Source organism: Aegilops tauschii, chromosome 3, assembly GCF_002575655.3.
Source record: "Aegilops tauschii subsp. strangulata cultivar AL8/78 chromosome 3, Aet v6.0, whole genome shotgun sequence".
In the NCBI taxonomy this organism is placed as follows: Eukaryota; Viridiplantae; Streptophyta; class Magnoliopsida; order Poales; family Poaceae; genus Aegilops; species Aegilops tauschii.
In genome coordinates, this window is record NC_053037.3 from 265465490 (window position 1) to 265480426 (window position 14937).

Sequence of the window (14937 nt, forward strand, 5' to 3'; positions counted from 1 at the left end):
AACCCAGGCCCACCTCTACTGGGATGGAGCCACCTGCCCCTTAGCCCCCATCTCTGAACAGTATCATAAGTAATGTAACAGTATAAAGTATATATCATATGCCCATGATCACCTCCCGAATTGATCACGGCCCAGTAGTATAGCATGGCAGACGGACAAGAGTGTAGGGCCACTGATGGAACACTAGCATCCTATACTAAGAATTAGGATAGCAGGTAAGGGTAACAATTGTAGCAACAACGACAGGCTATGCAGCAGAATAGGATTATAACCGAAAGCCGTAACATGCTACGCTACTCTAATGCAGGCAGTAAGAGAAGGAATAGGCGATATCTGGTGATCAGGGGGGGCTTGCCTGGTTGCTCTGGCAAGAAGGACGGGTCGTCAACACCGTAGTCGTACTGTGTAGCGGCAGCGTTGGTCTCGAGGTCTAACGAGAGAAGAGGGGGAAGAAACAGTAAATATAATGCAAACATAAGCATGATGATGGAAGACATGACAATGCGCGGTGCTAGGTGTGCCCTAACGCGGTAGGAGGTGATACCGACGAAGGGGGGAAACATCCGGGAAAGTATCCCAGTGTTTCGCGTTTTCAGATAGATGAACCGTGTAACGCCCCGGATTCGATGCGCCAGGTGTCTTCCAGTTATTCGCCGTTGTTGCCATGTCTTTTGCTTGCGTGTTGCATTTTGCCATGTCATCATATGCATTGAATCATCATGTTTTTCAAAACTTGCATCCGTTCGGGTTCCCCTCGGTTCTCTCCGTTGTCCGTTCTAAGCCCAACCACACTCGCACGCGCCCACGGCACCTCTCAGTCCTTGGTCTTGTGAGCCGCCGAAAAACATTCTCGGTATGGAATGAAAGTTGGCGTGCGGTCTCGTTATAGTGTAGGTAGACCGCCTGTCAAATTTCGTCGCATTCGGAGTCCGTTTGATAGCACAACCGTCATCCGTAGCGGCACCGTTGCCGGTTTAATCGTTGGACGTTTTCGGTCTCCGGAAATCTGTGCCGGGCTGCTATCTCTCCTTTCCTTAAAGTCTAGCCCATCTACACAGCCCTCAACCCCTCTCTTAGTCCCTCTCCGCTCTGGAGCCGTCCGATGGTGATCGTACGGTCCGAAACGGCCTCAAACCCCCCTAACCCTAACAAATCTGCTATAAATAGAACCCCTAGTCCATTTTTGGACATCCCTAGCCTAAACCTAGCCCTCCACCTACCTCCTGCCGCAGCCTCCCCCCTCCTCCTCGTATTTCGCGCCGGCCAAGCCCACCGCCGCCAAGTGGGGCGCCCCCACTGGCCTCCCTCGCCGCAGCCAGCGCCCCGGGCCAACCGGAAGGCGCCACGTCGCCCAAGCCCCGGCCCCCGCTGCCGCGGCCCGCGGAACCCAGGTGTGACCCGCCCCGGGCCCGATCTGGGCCGCGCCCCGCCCCGGGCGCACCGCCGCTCGCCCGTCCCTGCGCCCGCCGCCCGCTCCTCCCCGTCGTGCCGCACGACGCCGCCACCTCACGTCGCCGCCGACCCCGCCGCCTTGCCGGAGGCCGCGCGCCATCGCCACCGGCGACCTCGACGGCCTGGCCAGGCCTCCCCCGCGCCCTTCTTCTTCTCCCTCCTTAGCTCCCTCTCACTCCCTCTCGCCCCTGCAGGTCCGTCCCGCCTCCACACGCCTCCCCGCGCCGCCCCACGTCGGGATTCGGCCGGATCCGCCCGTCTCCGGCCATCTCCTTCCTCTCCGGCGAGATTCCGGCGCGTTGACCCCCCCCCCCCCCCCCCCCGCGAGGTTGATTTTGCTCCAAGTCCCGAAAATCTTGCATTATGTTAGCATGTTCATTATGTCATATCTCTTTGCATACTGCACCGTTTTGCGTGCATAATATGTCAAAATGTTTATTGTGATATGCTCTTCATTTCATTCCATTGTGCCATGTTTGTTTGAGTCCATCTTGATGCCTTAATCATCGTTGCAAGAGTGCAATATGACGTTAACCTGCTGAAACTGCTGTAACTTGGTGATTTGTCTTTTTCATTGCATTTTTTGAGTGCATCCTATGAGCATGAGCTCAACACGTGTTTTGATCTTTATCATGCCATCTTTACGGTGGTGGTTGTCTTGTATTTTTGGGGTCTATATAGTGACTAGCACAAGCATGCAAAGTAGCCCCCATGATGTTGCTGATTTCGGTGACTGTGATTTTCTGCCAAGTCTGTAGCTGTAACATTTTGTTGCTATGTAAACCTGCTGCTACCATGAGTTCTATGCATAATCTGGAGACGTTAACTAAGGATGTTTTGTTGTACATGTGGTGCTCTATCCATCCATGCCCTTGGTTTCATTTATAGCCTGCTGTAGCTTGTTGTTAACTTGCTCTCAAATTGCTAAATAATGTTGCTGTCAGCCTGTCAACATGAAGTTCAGTTTTGCCATGTGTTTTGCTAGTGATACATGCACCCTATGAACTTGCTCTTGCCATGCTTAGCTTCATAATTATGCCATCTTACTGTTGGTTACCTTGTCTAGTGATTTTCTGCTAAGTCTGTAGCTGTAACATTTTGTTGCTATGTAAACCTGCTGCTACCATGAGTTCTATGCATAATCTGAGATGTTAACTAAAGATGTTTTGTTGTACATGTTGTGCTCTATCCATCCATGCCTTTGGTTGCATTTATAGCCTGCTGTAGCTTGTTGTTAACTTGCTCTCAAATTGCTAAATAATGTTGCTGTCAGCCTGTCAACATGAAGTTCAGTTTTGCCATGTGTTTTGCTAGTGATCCATCCACCCTATGAAATTGCTCTTGCCATGCTTAGCTTCATAATTATGCCATCTTACTGTTGGTTAACTTGTCTAGTAATTTTCTGCTAAGTCTGTAGCTGTAACATTTTGTTGCTATGTAAACCTGCTGCTACCATAAGTTCTATGCATAATCTGGAGATATTAACTAAGAATGTTTTGTTGTACATGTTGTGCTCTATCCATCCATGCCCTTGGTTGCATTTATAGCCTGCTGTAGCTTGTTATTAACTTGCTCTCAAATTGCTAAATAATGTTGCTGTCAGCCTGTCAACATGAAGTTCAGTTTTGCCATGTGTTTTGCTAGTGATCCATGCACCCTATGAAATTGCTCTTGCCATGCTTAGCTTCATAATTATGCCATCTTACTGTTGGTTACCTTGTCTAGTAATTTTCTGCTAAGTCTGTAGCTGTAACATTTTGTTGCTATGTAAACCTGCTGCTACCATGAGTTCTATGCATAATCTGGAGATGTTAACTAAGAATGTTTTGTTGTACATGTTGTGCTCTATCCATCCATGCCCCTTGGTTTCAATTATAGCCTGCTGTAGCTTGTTGTTAACTTGCTCTCAAATTGCTAAATAATGTTGCTGTCAGCCTGTCAACATGAAGTTCAGTGTTGCCATGTGTTTTGCTAGTGATCCATGCACCCTATGAACTTTCTCTTGCCATGCTTAGCTTCATAATTATGCCATCTTACTGGTGGTTACCTTGTCTAGTGATTTTCTGCTAAGTCTGTAGCTGTAACATATTGTTGCTATGTAAACCTGCTGCTACCATGAGTTCTATGCATAATCTGGAGATGTTAACTAAGGATGTTTTGTTGTACATGTTGTGATCTATCCATCCATGCCCTTCGTTGCATTTATAGCCTGCTGTAGCTTGTTGCTAACTTGCTCTCAAATTGCTAAATAATGTTGCTGTCAGCCTGTCAACATGAAGTTCAGTTTTGCCATGTGTTTTGCTAGTGATCCATGCACCCTATGAACTTGCTCCTGCCATTCTTAGCTTCATAATTATGCCATCTTACTGTTGGTTACCTTGTCATGCCATGTGTTGCTCTGTGGTGAGTGGTTCAAGCTCACCAACATGACTACTTATCGTTGTTTCTGCCATGCACTGTTATTTTCACCAAGTCTGAATCTGTCATATAAGTTGCTATGTTTACATGGGTGCCATCATATCTTCTGTGCCTTTTTGGCTCGTAATCAATAAGGGAATTTTGTTCTATGAATGAGTGCATTCATGCCATGCCTTTGTTTGCTATGATATGTTCCTATAGCATGTTGTTTGATAGATCTAAACTTAGCAACCTGATGTTATTTCTGCCATGTCCAGTAATTTCTGCTAAGTCTGTGAACTGTTGTTATTTGCAATCTTGTCATGTCCTTTTAAGCATGTACTAGTGATTTCTGGAGATAGCTCAGTGTTCATGTTTTGTCATGCTTTATCTGTACACAATGTTCATGCCTTTTGTTTTCATGTTGAGGTGCTGTAGCATGTTGTTTTGATGCTTGCAAGATGCCTAGTTGCTGTTTTGGTCAGATTGTTGTTATATCTTGTTTGGAGTGTATGTGTTGCACCGTTGCTCCGTTTTGAGCATGCTCTATATGAAACTTGCTTAGTTTTGCATGTAGTTTCATGTTACCTTGTTGGATCCATGTTTTGAATGTGTCTTCTTGATGTTTGAATGCATTTTGCATCAATGCCATGTTTAACTTGTTTTGCTCATATCTACTAGGCCGTAGCTCCAAATTAAATGAACTTTATATGTAACTTGACTAGAATTTCGTGTAAATCATCTTGGTGCATTTTAACTTGCTGTTTAACAACTTGAACATAAGGTTTATTCAGATCTGGACCAATTTTGAAATTTGCATATGAGGACTTACCGGAATTGTTATATGTTGTTTCCGGCCTCATTTAAACTGGCTTTGATGTGTTGTTCTTGTATGCATCATCCCTTGCCATGAGTAGCTTCATGTAGCCTTGTCATGCATCATACTTGGTTGAGCATCATGCCTTGTTTATGTGTTGAGTGTTTACCGTGTTGTTTGCTTCTTTCCGGTTGTGTGCTTCTTCTCGATAGTTCCCGTTTCGTTGCGATCGTGAGGATTCGTTCGTCTACGCTTGGTTCGTCTTCGTGGCTTCATTCATGGACTCTTCTTCTTCCTAGCGGGATTTCAGGCAAGATGACCGTTACCCTGGATCTCACTACTATCATTGCTATGCTAGTTGCTTCGTTCTATCGCTATGCTGCGCTACCTATCACTTGCTTATCAAGGCTCCCAAATTGCCATGTCAGCCTCTAACCTTTTCACCCTACCTAGCAAACCGTTGTTTGGCTATGTTACCGCTTTGCTCAGCCCCTCTTATAGCGTTGCTGTTGCAGGTGAAGCTGAAGATTGCTCCATGTTGGATTATGTTTATGTTGGGATATCACAATATCTCTTATTTAATTAATGCATCTATATACTTGGTAAAGGGTGGAAGGCTCGGCCTTATGCCTGGTGTTTTGTTCCACTCTTGCCGCCCTAGTTTCCGTCATACCGGTGTTATGTTCCTTGATTTTGCGTCCCTTGCGCGGTTGGGTGATTTATGGGACCCCCTTGACAGTTCGCTTTGAATAAAACTCTTCCAGCAAGGCCCAACCTTGGTTTCACATTTGCCTCACCTAGCCTTTTTCCCTTGGGAGTCGCGCATCCCGAGGGTCATCTTTATTTTAACCCCCCGGGCCAGTGCTTCTCTAAGTGTTGGTCCGAACCGAGCTGCCTGCGGGGCCACCTCGGGGAAACTCGAGGTCTGGTTTTACTCGTAGCTAATCTCATCCGGTGTTGCCCTGAGAACGAGATATGTGCAGCTCCTATCGGGATTGTCGGCACATCGGGCGGCTTTGCTGGTCTTGTTTTACCATTGTCGAAATGTCTTGTAAACCGGGATTCCGAGACTGATCGGGTCTTCCCGGGAGAAGGAATATTCTTCATTGACCGTGAGAGCTTATAATGGGCTAAGTTGGGATACCCCTGCAGGGTATTATCTTTCAAAAGCCGTGCCCGCGGTTATGTGGCAGATGGGAATTTGTTAATGTCCGGTTGTAGAGAACTTGACACTTGACTTATTTGAAACGCATCAACCGCGTGTGTAGCCGTGATGGTCTCTTCTCGGCGGAGTCCGGGAAGTGAACACGGTTTTTGGGTTATGTTTGACGTATGTAGGAGTTCAGGATCACATCTTGATCATTGCTAGTTTCACGACCGTTCCGTTGCTCCTCTTCTCGCTCTTATTTGTGTACGTTAGCCACCATACTTGCTTAGTCGCTGCTGCAACCTCACCACTTTACCCCTTCCTTACCCATTAAGCTTTGCTAGTCTTGATACCCATGGTAATGGGATTGCTGAGTCCTCGTGGCTCACAGATTACTACAACACCAGTTGCAGGTACAGGTTTTGCGATGATCATGACGCGAGAGCGATGTTACTTGTTTTGGAGTTCTTCTTCTGCTTCTTCTTCGATCAGGGGATAGGTTCCAGGTCGGCAGCCTGGGCTAGCAGGGTGGATGTCGTTTGAGCTTCTGTTTGTGTTTCATCCGTAGTCGGATGTTGATCTCTTGTATGATATTGTTGTATTCTTGGGGCGTTTGTGCCTTTTGTTTGTATCCCCATCTATTATGTAATGTTGATGTAATGATATCCACCTTGCAAAAGTGTGTCAATATGCGGTTCTATCCTTGGTGGGACCTTCGAGTTCCTTTAGGATAGGGTCACATATTGGGTGTGACAAGTTGGTATCTGAGTTGCTTTCTCTCTCGATCGTCCGACGCATTTTCAGAGTTGCTTTCTCTCTCGATCGTCCGAAGGCCATCTTTTTTAGAAGATTTCTTCGTCCTAAGTTTTCAGATTCGTTCTTCAATTATTCTATATTCGTGCCTTTTCGTTCATCTCCATATTCTTTCGGTGCTTTGCTCGTTAATCAGTTTGCGAACTCTTCGTTCTCTTGTCTCTAAATTCCCTCAAGTATCTTCGTGCTTGCTCTAATTCTTCCCGGCGATTCTTTCTCTTTTCTTCGTTCATTTTCATTTCTAACGGTGGTTCGTTCAATATTCATATTTCCTTGTCGGCATATCAATTAATTCGTTCTTTCCAAATCCTACCGGTGGTTCATGAAGACTTTCTCAAGTTTTGCGCTATATCCACCCTCTTAATCCTTTTCAACAAGAATAAGTAGTATGCAAAAATCCCGTTGTCATTAATTAAATTTGATGAGGATAAGCATAACGTAATTCCTTATTCTTATTTCACCATTGTCAAGTAATCCTTTCCTTCGGAGTTTGTTCTTGATGAATAAATTCTAGTTCCAAGTGTTTTCATCTTTTCTTTTCCGGAGTTCAAATTTGTCCTCGGCCATTTCGTCGGAACCTCCATCCAAGTCATTGCAAGGATTTAATCTTATCCCTTTCATCCTTCGATTTTATCTCGTCATTCTTTTGTTACCGGAGTCCATCACGGTGGCTCTTCATGATTTAATTCTTTCTTCAAGTGTTAATCAAGATTCTTGTACGCGTAGATCAAGTATCTTCTTCTTGCTTCTCAAAGTGCAATTAATTATCCATATTCTTCTGAAGTGGAGTTTTGCATTTCCTCGTTCTTCTCAGCTTTTCAATCTTTTCCGCTTGTGGTAGGTTACCACCTCATAATTTTGAGATGTTATCCATAAGTCCACAACAAGCTTATTCTTTTGTTGTTGAATTTCCAAGAACTCCGTTCAATGTTTCCTTCTAAGGATGCTCTCTATTTCATTCATGGTAGAAGTTGTCATCTTCATCCCCGTTATTCTCATTCCACTCTTTCAAGTCATCCGGAGGTTTTGTGTCGTTCCTCAAGTCAAGTATCGTTCCATTTCTCAAGTTCATGTTCTATTCTTTCCTTGTTTAGCCCGAGTGCTGCATAAATTCCTTCGTTATTATTCCTTTTCTATCTTGTCCTAACCGGAGTGGTTTCACATTCAGCCTTATTCCTTGAGCGTTTGGATTCTCGTCACATTCGCAGTTCCTCTTTTCTACCCAGTGTTCTCAACTTTGTTCATCCTCTCTCTTCATTCTTATTTCACCTCATCCCTTTATCCTTTCGTCTCGGTACTAAGATCTCGGGACGAGATCTCTTGTTAGTGGAGGAGTGTTGTAACGCCCCACATTCGATGCGCCAGGTGTCTTCCAGTTATTCGCCGTCGTTGCCATGTCTTTTGCTTGCGTGTTGCATTTTGCCATGTCATCATATGCATTGCATCATCATGTTTTTCAAAACTTGCATCCGTTCGGGTTCCCCTCGGTTCTCTCCGTTGTCCGTTCTGAGCCCAACCACACTCGCACGCGCCCGCGGCACCTCTGAGTCCTTGGTCTTGTGAGCCGCCAAAAACGTTCTCAGTATGGAATGAAAGTTGGCGTGCGGTCTCGTTATAGTGTAGGTAGACCGCCTGTCCAATTTCGTCGCATTCGGAGTCCGTTTGATAGCACAACCGTCATCCGTAGCAGCACCGTTGCCGGTTTAATCGTTGGACGTTTTCGGTCTCCGAAAACCCGTGCTGGGCTGCTATCTCTCCTCTCCTTAAAGTCTAGCCCATCTACACAGCCCACAAACCCCTCTCTTAGTCCCTCTCCGCTCTGGAGCCGTCCGATGGTGATCGTACAGTCCGAAACGGCCTCAAACCCCCCTAACCCTAACAAATCTGCTATAAATAGAACCCCTAGTCCATTTTTGGACATCCCTAGCCTAAACCTAGCCCTCCACCTACCTCCTGCCATAGCCTCCACCCTCATCCTCGTTTTCCGCGCCGGCCAAGCCCACCGCCGCCAAGTGGCGCGCCCCCACTGGCCTCCGCAGCCGCAGCCAGCGCCCCGGGCCAACCGAAAGGCGCCACGTCGCCCAAGTCCCGCTCCCCGCTGCCGTGGCCCGCGGAACCCAGGTGCGACCCGCCCCGGGCCCGATCTGGGCCGCGCCCCGGCCGGCGCGCGCCGCCGCTCGCCCGTCCCTGCGCCCGCCGCCCGCTCCTCCCCGTCGTGCCGCACGACGCCGCCACCTCACGTCGCCGCCGACCCCGCCGCCTCGCCGGAGGTCGCGCGCCATCGCCACCGGCGACCTCGACGGCCAGGCCAGGCCTCCCCCGCGCCCTTCTTCTTCTCCCTCCTCCTTAGCTCCCTCTCACTCCCTCTCGCCCCTGCAGGTCCGTCCCGCCTCCACACGCCTCCCCGCGCCGCCCCACGTCGGGATTCGGCCGGATCCGCCCGTCTCCGGCCATCTCCTTCCTCTCCGGCGAGATTCCGGCGCGTTGACCCCCCCCCCCCCCCGCGAGGTTGATTTTGCTCCAAGTCCCGAAAATCTTGCATTATGTTAGCATGTTCATTATGTCATATCTCTTTGCATACTGCACCGTTTTGCGTGCATAATATGTCAAAATGTTTATTGTGATATGCTCTTCATTTCATTCCATTGTGCCATGTTTGTTTGAGTCCATCTTGATGCCTTAATCATCGTTGCAAGAGTGCAATATGACGTTAACCTGCTGAAACTGCTGTAACTTGGTGATTTGTCTTTTTCATTGCATTTTTTGAGTGCATCCTATGAGCATGAGCTCAACACGTGTTTTGATCTTTATCATGCCATCTTTACGGTGGTGGTTGTCTTGTATTTTTGGGGTCTATATAGTGACTAGCACAAGCATGCAAAGTAGCCCCCATGATGTTGCTGATTTCGGTGACTGTGATTTTCTGCCAAGTCTGTAGCTGTAACATTTTGTTGCTATGTAAACCTGCTGCTACCATGAGTTCTATGCATAATCTGGAGACGTTAACTAAGGATGTTTTGTTGTACATGTGGTGCTCTATCCATCCATGCCCTTGGTTTCATTTATAGCCTGCTGTAGCTTGTTGTTAACTTGCTCTCAAATTGCTAAATAATGTTGCTGTCAGCCTGTCAACATGAAGTTCAGTTTTGCCATGTGTTTTGCTAGTGATACATGCACCCTATGAACTTGCTCTTGCCATGCTTAGCTTCATAATTATGCCATCTTACTGTTGGTTACCTTGTCTAGTGATTTTCTGCTAAGTCTGTAGCTGTAACATTTTGTTGCTATGTAAACCTGCTGCTACCATGAGTTCTATGCATAATCTGAGATGTTAACTAAAGATGTTTTGTTGTACATGTTGTGCTCTATCCATCCATGCCTTTGGTTGCATTTATAGCCTGCTGTAGCTTGTTGTTAACTTGCTCTCAAATTGCTAAATAATGTTGCTGTCAGCCTGTCAACATGAAGTTCAGTTTTGCCATGTGTTTTGCTAGTGATCCATCCACCCTATGAAATTGCTCTTGCCATGCTTAGCTTCATAATTATGCCATCTTACTGTTGGTTAACTTGTCTAGTAATTTTCTGCTAAGTCTGTAGCTGTAACATTTTGTTGCTATGTAAACCTGCTGCTACCATAAGTTCTATGCATAATCTGGAGATATTAACTAAGAATGTTTTGTTGTACATGTTGTGCTCTATCCATCCATGCCCTTGGTTGCATTTATAGCCTGCTGTAGCTTGTTATTAACTTGCTCTCAAATTGCTAAATAATGTTGCTGTCAGCCTGTCAACATGAAGTTCAGTTTTGCCATGTGTTTTGCTAGTGATCCATGCACCCTATGAAATTGCTCTTGCCATGCTTAGCTTCATAATTATGCCATCTTACTGTTGGTTACCTTGTCTAGTAATTTTCTGCTAAGTCTGTAGCTGTAACATTTTGTTGCTATGTAAACCTGCTGCTACCATGAGTTCTATGCATAATCTGGAGATGTTAACTAAGAATGTTTTGTTGTACATGTTGTGCTCTATCCATCCATGCCCCTTGGTTTCAATTATAGCCTGCTGTAGCTTGTTGTTAACTTGCTCTCAAATTGCTAAATAATGTTGCTGTCAGCCTGTCAACATGAAGTTCAGTGTTGCCATGTGTTTTGCTAGTGATCCATGCACCCTATGAACTTTCTCTTGCCATGCTTAGCTTCATAATTATGCCATCTTACTGGTGGTTACCTTGTCTAGTGATTTTCTGCTAAGTCTGTAGCTGTAACATATTGTTGCTATGTAAACCTGCTGCTACCATGAGTTCTATGCATAATCTGGAGATGTTAACTAAGGATGTTTTGTTGTACATGTTGTGATCTATCCATCCATGCCCTTCGTTGCATTTATAGCCTGCTGTAGCTTGTTGCTAACTTGCTCTCAAATTGCTAAATAATGTTGCTGTCAGCCTGTCAACATGAAGTTCAGTTTTGCCATGTGTTTTGCTAGTGATCCATGCACCCTATGAACTTGCTCCTGCCATTCTTAGCTTCATAATTATGCCATCTTACTGTTGGTTACCTTGTCATGCCATGTGTTGCTCTGTGGTGAGTGGTTCAAGCTCACCAACATGACTACTTATCGTTGTTTCTGCCATGCACTGTTATTTTCACCAAGTCTGAATCTGTCATATAAGTTGCTATGTTTACATGGGTGCCATCATATCTTCTGTGCCTTTTTGGCTCGTAATCAATAAGGGAATTTTGTTCTATGAATGAGTGCATTCATGCCATGCCTTTGTTTGCTATGATATGTTCCTATAGCATGTTGTTTGATAGATCTAAACTTAGCAACCTGATGTTATTTCTGCCATGTCCAGTAATTTCTGCTAAGTCTGTGAACTGTTGTTATTTGCAATCTTGTCATGTCCTTTTAAGCATGTACTAGTGATTTCTGGAGATAGCTCAGTGTTCATGTTTTGTCATGCTTTATCTGTACACAATGTTCATGCCTTTTGTTTTCATGTTGAGGTGCTGTAGCATGTTGTTTTGATGCTTGCAAGATGCCTAGTTGCTGTTTTGGTCAGATTGTTGTTATATCTTGTTTGGAGTGTATGTGTTGCACCGTTGCTCCGTTTTGAGCATGCTCTATATGAAACTTGCTTAGTTTTGCATGTAGTTTCATGTTACCTTGTTGGATCCATGTTTTGAATGTGTCTTCTTGATGTTTGAATGCATTTTGCATCAATGCCATGTTTAACTTGTTTTGCTCATATCTACTAGGCCGTAGCTCCAAATTAAATGAACTTTATATGTAACTTGACTAGAATTTCGTGTAAATCATCTTGGTGCATTTTAACTTGCTGTTTAACAACTTGAACATAAGGTTTATTCAGATCTGGACCAATTTTGAAATTTGCATATGAGGACTTACCGGAATTGTTATATGTTGTTTCCGGCCTCATTTAAACTGGCTTTGATGTGTTGTTCTTGTATGCATCATCCCTTGCCATGAGTAGCTTCATGTAGCCTTGTCATGCATCATACTTGGTTGAGCATCATGCCTTGTTTATGTGTTGAGTGTTTACCGTGTTGTTTGCTTCTTTCCGGTTGTGTGCTTCTTCTCGATAGTTCCCGTTTCGTTGCGATCGTGAGGATTCGTTCGTCTACGCTTGGTTCGTCTTCGTGGCTTCATTCATGGACTCTTCTTCTTCCTAGCGGGATTTCAGGCAAGATGACCGTTACCCTGGATCTCACTACTATCATTGCTATGCTAGTTGCTTCGTTCTATCGCTATGCTGCGCTACCTATCACTTGCTTATCAAGGCTCCCAAATTGCCATGTCAGCCTCTAACCTTTTCACCCTACCTAGCAAACCGTTGTTTGGCTATGTTACCGCTTTGCTCAGCCCCTCTTATAGCGTTGCTGTTGCAGGTGAAGCTGAAGATTGCTCCATGTTGGATTATGTTTATGTTGGGATATCACAATATCTCTTATTTAATTAATGCATCTATATACTTGGTAAAGGGTGGAAGGCTCGGCCTTATGCCTGGTGTTTTGTTCCACTCTTGCCGCCCTAGTTTCCGTCATACCGGTGTTATGTTCCTTGATTTTGCGTCCCTTGCGCGGTTGGGTGATTTATGGGACCCCCTTGACAGTTCGCTTTGAATAAAACTCTTCCAGCAAGGCCCAACCTTGGTTTCACATTTGCCTCACCTAGCCTTTTTCCCTTGGGAGTCACGCATCCCGAGGGTCATCTTTATTTTAACCCCCCCCCCGCCAGTGCTTCTCTAAGTGTTGGTCCAAACCGAGCTGCCTGCGGGGCCACCTCGGGGAAACTCGAGGTCTGGTTTTACTCGTAGCTAGTCTCATCTGGTGTTGCCCTGAGAACGAGATATGTGCAGCTCCTATCGGGATTGTCGGCACATCGGGCGGCTTTGCTGGTCTTGTTTTACCATTGTCGAAATGTCTTGTAAACCGGGATTCCGAGACTGATCGGGTCTTCCCGGGAGAAGGAATATTCTTCGTTGACCGTGATAGCTTATAATGGGCTAAGTTGGGACACCCCTGCAGGGTATTATCTTTCGAAAGCCATGCCCGCGGTTATGTGGCAGATGGGAATTTGTTAATGTCCGGTTGTAGAGAACTTGACACTTGAGTTATTTAAAACGCATCAACCGCGTGTGTAGCCATGATGGTCTCTTCTCGGCGGAGTCCGGGAAGTGAACACGGTTTTTGGGTTATGTTTGACGTATGTAGGAGTTCAGGATCACTTCTTGATCATTGCTAGTTTCACGACCGTTCCGTTGCTCCTCTTCTCGCTCTTATTTGCGTATGTTAGCCACCATACTTGCTTAGTCGCTGCTGCAACCTCACCACTTTACCCCTTCCTTACCCATTAAGCTTTTCTAGTCTTGATACCCATGGTAATGGGATTGCTGAGTGCTTGTGGCTCACAGATTACTACAACACCAGTTACAGGTACAGGTTTTGCGATGATCATGACGCGAGAGCGATGTTACTTGTTTTGGAGTTCTTCTTCTGCTTCTTCTTCGATCAGGGGATAGGTTCCAGGTCGGCAGCCTGGGCTAGCAGGGTGGATGTCGTTTGAGCTTCTGTTTGTGTTTCATCCGTAGTCGGATGTTGATCTCTTGTATGATATTGTTGTATTCTTGGGGCGTTTGTGCCTTTTGTTTGTATCCCAATCTATTATGTAATGTTGATGTAATGATATCCACCTTGCAAAAGCGTGTCAATATGCGGTTCTATCCTTTGTGGGACCTTCGAGTTCCTTTATGAGTTTGCTATAGGTACCCAGGAATGTACCCAGCAGAAAGGTTGTGTGACTGACAGTGGAGTCCAGTGGCAGAGCTGACCCTGTCAATATTTGACTAGTCAATTGATGAATAGTAACAACGAGTCCCGGATGTCATAGACTGTGATATCTATAGCATTTTAATTTAACAAATAGGGTCCACATGCCATTGATACACCAGGCTAACTAAACATGTTAGCACTAACTAATTGGGATGGCCCCATGTGCCAGAGGCACATACGTGCATTTGCCTGTGCACACACGCACATCACGCATGCACATGGCCATGGCCACGGCCACTGCCGAGGCCAGCACGGGAGCTACTAGGGAAGGGCGCGGGCGCGAGGGGGGAAGCGGAACGGCGGACGACGGCGGCTGGAGACGGCTCGGTCGGAAGTGGCGAGAGCAGGCAACGACGGCAGCAGCAACAGGCAGCGCGCGGGGCTGCGGCGAGGCCAGGGAGTCGAGCGGCGCGCGCGGTCGTGGGCAGAGGCGGCCGCCCCCGGCAGCGGCACAAGCGGGGGCACGCGCCAGGGCGCGGTGGGGAGACTCAGCGGCCGCGGCGCAGCAGGGGAAGTAGGGCGGAGCGCGACAGCAGGGTGGGGAGGCATGACCACGAGCGCGATGGCCGAGAGCTGGGGCGCGACGGTGACGATGGCCTAAGGCACTGGATGTGAAGGGGAAAGGGGGAGGACGAAGTTGCTGCTCACATCGGTGACGAGGAGCAACTCGAGGCAGCCAGAGGAGGTCAAGGGGGCCGGTGAGGCTCGGTCGACGGCGGATCGAGGCCGCGGCCGAGGCAGATTCCGGCGAGGGGGAACGGGCACGGGCGCCGTTGCTACAGCTCCTCCGCCCCAATCCGGTGGTGTAGTCGACGAAGGCAACGACGGCGCTTCTCTTGGCCTCTTCCTGGTCGGCAAGGAGGCCATTGGCCATGACAGCGATGAGGCAGTGGTGGCGATGGCGTTCGAGATCGAGCAAATCGAGCGGAACGGCTCGAGGAGGAAGAAAATGAGGGGGC

General features: G+C 46.9%; 1 long non-coding RNA gene across 1 annotated transcript; it reads left to right on the plus strand.

The window, feature by feature from the left end:
* The first annotated feature begins 12178 nt into the window (after window positions 1–12178).
* LOC141020978 (uncharacterized) lies at window positions 12179–13848 on the plus strand. Its single transcript, XR_012180971.1, has 2 exons — window positions 12179–12330; window positions 13577–13848. It is a non-coding gene; the product is annotated as an uncharacterized lncRNA (long non-coding RNA).
* Window positions 13849–14937: the final 1089 nt, after the last annotated feature.